This window comes from Taudactylus pleione, unplaced genomic scaffold, assembly GCF_031769625.1.
Source record: "Taudactylus pleione unplaced genomic scaffold, aTauple2 ptg000473l, whole genome shotgun sequence".
Lineage (NCBI taxonomy): Eukaryota > Metazoa > Chordata > Amphibia > Anura > Myobatrachidae > Taudactylus > Taudactylus pleione.
The window spans coordinates 9,797,975-9,804,471 of record NW_028284875.1 but is presented as its reverse complement, the minus strand read 5'-3'; the positions used below and the strand labels follow the sequence as shown (position 1 = coordinate 9,804,471).

Here is a 6,497-nt window from a genome sequence, read left to right as displayed (position 1 = left end):
CATCTAGGTGGGCTTCAGCTCCCACATCTCATGATGCTGTTGTGCTAAGTAGAATCCATGATTGGTCCAAAGTAAGTTCTAATAAACAATGGATATCTATTGAGAGCTCCTTTTTACAATCACCCCTGATTGCTGTGCCCTGGTTTCCAAATTGGCTTTCAAACATTGGTCACAGGCAGGGATTTCTAGGATTGGTCAGTTGTTGGGTGTTTCTAGAGTCTTTCCATGATATTCAGACTCAGTGGCAGCTACCCAACAATGAGATCTGGTGATATCTCCAGGTTAAATATGTCTCCAATCACAGAATCTTCTCTCTTTCTCATAGTCTTTTGCCCTTTGAGCATTTTTTAGTAAAATTTGGCAATGTAGAAAAATGATTTCCAATCAATAGTGTATATAGAGTGAATACTACATGGATGGAAGAGAAAATAGTACCAACTGCTCAAAGTGCAAAAGACTATGAGAAAGAGAGGAGATTCTGTGATTGGAGAAAATGTTTAACCTGAAGGTATCACCAGATCTCATTGTTGGGTAGCTGCCACGGTGCCTGAATATCATGGAAAGACTCCAGAAACACCCAACAACTGACCAATCCTAGAAATCCCTTTAGCATCTATTTTTCTGAAGTTGTAGAGTAACTCTACCAACATATTAACTATTGAGACTCATTTTAAAGTAATCTCTCATTGCTATCAATGCCCATAAGTCTTATCTAAATTGTCCCAAGGGGTGTTGGCGAGCTGCTAGAGATGTAGTTCGGACCTGGGTACCCTCCTCCATATATGGTGGTTCTGTCCGGGTCTTAGGCCCTTTTGGGTTGGGGTGTTTTCGGTCGCACAGGAAATTGTGGGTCCGGAAGTTTTGAACATGTCTGAATTCTGGCTCTTGAATTTATTTACCATACCTTTATTAGTATACAAAAAATCCCTTTTGAAATATCTTAATAGTGCTGCGGTAATTCCCATGTGATGGAAATATACCTTTCCCGCAATGCTCGTCGATTGGTTCCAAAGGATTGTACTGTATCGCTCAATGGATGATCTTATAATTTCTTCTGCTGATCAGTTTCAGCTTCAAAGCCCTATAATTCTAATTACTTTAGTCCCCTGGTCACTTGACTACTGTTTTTTAGCTATTGAGTTTCCGGTGGATTCCTTCATCCCTTTCCCTCCTTCCCCTCCTCCTCTGTTTATTTCTTTCATAACTGGCCTTTCTCTATTCTCTAAGTAGCTTTCTACTTTCTTGTTTCTATGTTGGGTGATTATTTCATTTTGCATTTTGGCAATATTTCGAATTATACAAGGTCATACTATTGCTGCCTGATGTTATTTCCTGACTATTATTTCCCTGAATTCACTGTGCCAATAAAATGTTAGTGGATTTTCTTAAGTTATATATATAATACTATGGGCTTGTTTCAGAGCCGGACGCTCTTTGAGAGCGCTCACTCTGAATTAGGGCGTCCCTGTTTTTTTTTTAAAGACGGCCTCCTGGACACTCAATAAGCGGTAGGTGACAACCCACTGCTTTAGCGAGAGGCCAGGTGTTGGTCGCGATGGTCACGACCATCGCGACCATCGGGGCTTGCGACAAGACCCTTGTGCTAGGGTCTCATTCCTGCAAGCCCCAGTGAGCTTTCGGCTCTAATAGAGCCGGAAGCTCACCACTTTGGGGGCCGCCTCCAAATTGCAGGCGTTCCTTCGGGAACACTTTTATTTGGCCAGGCCAGCCACCCCCCCCTGCCCGCCTCCTAAATGGGGCAAGCTGCCAATCAAAATCGACAGCTGCCCTGCTTTGGTGCAAGACACGTAGCGACGAAATGCCTGTCGCTGGCCGGGTCTCATGCATGCGCACGCCATAGCCGGCTCTGGCATGTGCATGCGCAGTGGGGGACCATCGACCCGCTTGTGAGTGCTGTGGCAAACGCAGGATTTTTACAGGGGGTTTTCCACACACACTCATATATACTGTGTATATATACATATATATATATATGTATAACAGAAGACTGCAGCGCCAATTGTGTACGAGTCCCTTTATATAGTGTTATCTCAAATGTGTATCCTTTATCTCACACTAAAAAGTTTTTTGTGAAACCGTCATCGTGCACCCCCAAATAACATATTAGTGTCAGCTCAACCAGCAGAAAAATGTAACAGTGGTAATCTGTTACATATACAAACAATCAAAAGATACAAGAGCTGGCATAGAGCGCCTACTGTGCTTATATAACTTATTAAAAAATAAACCTAATACCAAACATGTTTGTAAAAGTGATTTTGTGCAATTAAAGTGCTAATACAAAGGTGGCAGTATTAGTTGTACTGATTGTTTTTATTCTAAAGATCACATACTAATAAGCTTAGATGTACTTGAGGATGATGGTAGTTTAAATACTGCCACCCTTGTATTAGCACTTTAATTGCACAAAATCACTTTTACAAACATGTTTGGTATTAGGTTTATTTTTTAATAAGTTATATAAGCACAGTAGGCGCTCTATGCCAGCTCTTGTATCTTTTGATTGTTTGTATATGTAACAGATTACCACTGTTACATTTTTCTGCTGGTTGAGCTGACACTCATATGTTATTTGGGGGTGCACGATAACGGTTTCACAAAAAACTTTTTAGTGTGAGATAAAGGACACATTTGAGATAACACTATATAAAGGGACTCGTACACAATTGGCGCTGCAGTCTTCTGTTATACATAAATCTTGGTTATTGAACACAGCAGCCTCTTGGGGGAGTCCCATCCAGTTAAACACACAAAGATGTATAGAAATAACGAACGCCTAAATAAAAGAAGCGATTTATGCCAGAAAATCTTCAACGAGGACCATGTTCTAACACAGGAGAGCATTCCAACAGAAAATTTGGATAACCTGTTTTGGGAGATAGAAAAATCTCTCACTAAGGAGATTAAGGCATGGTGGGACATTAAGGGTCTTGAACATTATATATCAGTCAATAGAATTCCAAGAGGTTTGAGACTGTTAAAAAATCCAACCTTTGGTTTGCATAAATCAGAATTTATGGATAAATGGGACAAAATTTTGCATAATTGCTCCATAGATTTGATGCAATTAATCATCATGGAGAAGAGAAATATACTGTCAGAATTGGAAATTGAGATAAAACAAAAGGAAACACGTATGGAGAATTTCAAGGACAGTGAGGAATATAAAATTAATGATAAAGTTTTATTACGCAAACCTGACCGTATTGAAGAGGATGTCATGAAAGGGAAAGAGAGAAAATTTATCAGGGACAAACAAGATTATGACTCCAACAAAGTCAAAAATTTGAGTAGATTCAATAAATCTGTGGGACAACAACCAACACACAATCCAAGACAAGAAAGAACTACTTGGAGAACAGTTCCATCTAGAAGAAAACCAAGTCTAAGAGATGATGTTATCAATAAACAATCTAATTATAGAACACACCATACAAAGAATCGGATTTCGACACTCCAGAGATTTGACTCAAACAGCGACTCTGATCATTTTTTATCCCCAGGCCCGGACCAGAACTTAATGAATCCAAGAAAAACCTTCTTCAGGGAAACCACAAAGTTGGCATCACCCATGAAAAGAAGAATAAGAGACGAAGAGGTGTACGAGGAAGCAGGAGGAAGAAACTACAAAAGGAGGAACCTGATGTAGACCCCAAGGAAAGAGGGATCTTCAACCTGTCGAAACATACCTTGTCTAAATATGAAGTGTCATTATTGAACAAAGGGCTGACATTCGCTCCATCAAATGACATGAACAAGTTTCAAACTTTTATTGATCTCAACAAATTTATAAGAAATCTGACACTAAAAAGACACTTCATAAGAAAAGATGACGCAGTTATTAAGAACTTCCAGGAGCCTGCTTCCAAATCAGGACTAAAGGGTAAATCAAAATATTATCCACTTGAATCTAAAGGAAATCATCTCAATGTTTTTTTATGACCTAGTGAAAAAAGACTTATGTGAAGGAAATCCCAAACACAATAGTAAACAGAACTTAAAGAATAAAGAGAAAGAAGCCCTAAAAAATCTACAGAAGAACAATGATATTGTCATCAAACAAGCTGATAAAAGGGGGGGGATTAGTCATTATGGATAGATCTCAATACATCAAGGAATCTTATAGGTTATTAGGTGATACCGATTCATATATACTACTTGATTGTGATCCCTTGGAGAATTACTTGGATGAACTAAGGAGACTATTAGTATATGGACTACACAATGGCATTTTAACCAAGGAGGAGTTTCAATATCTCCTACAGACTAATCCCACTACCCCCATATTTTATTTCTTACCGAAAATTCACAAGTCTTTGGAAAATCCCCCAGGAAGACCCATCATAGCAGGAATAGATTCGTTAACCTCACACCTGTCTGAATATGTGGATATTTTTCTATGTAAATATGTGAAAGAACTTCAATCATACTTAAAAGACACTACTAATTTATTACAAATTTTAGAAGGGATGGAATGGAAAGGAACATACTCATGGGTTACAATTGATGTTCAATCTTTATATACATGCATTGAACATTGTAAAGGCATTAATGCTTGTAGAGAATTTCTTGAAGGGGACCCAACAATCAGCACTTTACATAAGGAATTTTTATGTGATTTAATGTATTTTATCCTGGATCATAATTATTTTAAATTTTTACATCAGTTTTACCGGCAAATTTGTGGCACTGCCATGGGGACGACTTTTGCCCCAAGCTTTGCCAATCTTTTTATGGGATGTTGGGAAAAGAATTACGTCTATGAAAATAATCCATTTGGTGACAATATCATATTTTTTAAGAGGTACATAGACGATATTCTGATAATATGGGAAGGGTCGGAAGAAGAATTTTATTTGTTTTTAAATCATATTTCAGCCAATAATATGAATTTGAAATTCACGTCAAAAATTAATAAGAGTACTATTGAATTCCTGGACCTGGTTTTAAGTGGAGAAGAAAATAAGATCATCACAAAGAACTTCATAAAAGAAGTAGACACTAATAGTTATCTCCATTTTAAAAGCGGACACTTAAGAAGATGGAAGTAGAACATTCCGTACTCACAATTTCACAGGATAAAAAGAAATTATAGTGAAGTACAGACATGCAATGAACAAATTCAAATATATACAAATCGATTCTTAGAAAAAGAATATCCTTCGAAGTTATTATTGGAAGCAAAAGATAAAATGGATACCATAGAGAGGAATAGGTTATTGGAGTACAAGAATCCAGAAGAGAAAAAGAAGAATATCATCCCATTTATTACAACATATAATGCACAGGAGAGAGATATTAAGAATTCTCTTAACAAACATTGGAAGATCCTCTTAATGGATCCAGTTTTAAAGGAAATGTTACCACCCAGAACCCCCATTGTTTTTAGAAAGGCAAGGAACCTAAAAAACTCTCTAGCACCTAGTATGCTAAGAGACATTAATGCCTCAAAATCCAACATCATACATAACTGTCCAGGGAGTTACAAATGTGGCAAGTGCAATATATGTCTTAATTGCAACTCAACTTCAGTCATCTACCTCTTGGAATGTTCATGTGGAATAAAATATGTTGGCAAGACTAAAAGACCTTTGAAACTTCGCATACAAGAACACATCAGGAACATTAAAAACAAGGTGGAGACTCATATGGTGTGAAGACATTTTATTTCACACCATAGATCGGACCCAGACGAATTAACATTCAAAGCAATAGAACATGTGGAATTGGGAGACAGAGGAGGAGATCTTGCGAACAAATTATCCAGACGTGAGATGTTCTGGATATTTGAACTGGACACTATGATTCCTAGAGGATTCAATGACAATTATGAGATAGCTCCTTTTCTCTAATGAAGATGAAGAAAACATGTTAGGGTGATTCATGTTATGTTCTAATATACCTACCGTCATACCTGGGTTAGAACGCCCAATCTCTGATCTTGGAAGCTAAGCACCATTGGGCTTGGTTAGTACTTGGATGGGAGACCTCCAGGGAAGACCAAGTACAGTAGTCCTTGATGTGACATATAGGCATGAACCCCTCAAGACATGGGACCTAAGAAGAAATCCCTGATTTACAACTTGAAGATGGATGCAAGAATTTCAAGAATGAAGCAATATTGGTTCCACATCTTAAGACCCATATAAGAACCATTTGATTATACAGCTTGAAAAAGACTACATACATATATACATATATAATTTTTTTCAAGGAATTTATGCAAAAAGGACCAAAGGAGACTTTCATTACATTTTTTATCAATATTTATTAAAGTGTTTTAAGTATGTATTGAACCAGTTCACATAATGAGAATTTAGGATTTTATAATTATCCACATTTATTTATTTATTACACAATAATACATGTGATATTTATAGGTAGAGAGGTTAAGAATTTGATTCATATTTGGAGCAGATGTGGGAAACTGTGACCCTTTAACAAATCTATTTCACATATTGCCCAATATATGGTTA

General features: G+C 37.3%; 1 pseudogene; it reads left to right on the top strand.

Annotated features, from left to right (window-relative positions):
- The first annotated feature begins 5,921 nt into the window (after positions 1-5,921).
- Positions 5,922-6,037, top strand: LOC148503965 (5S ribosomal RNA; annotated as a pseudogene).
- Positions 6,038-6,497: the final 460 nt, after the last annotated feature.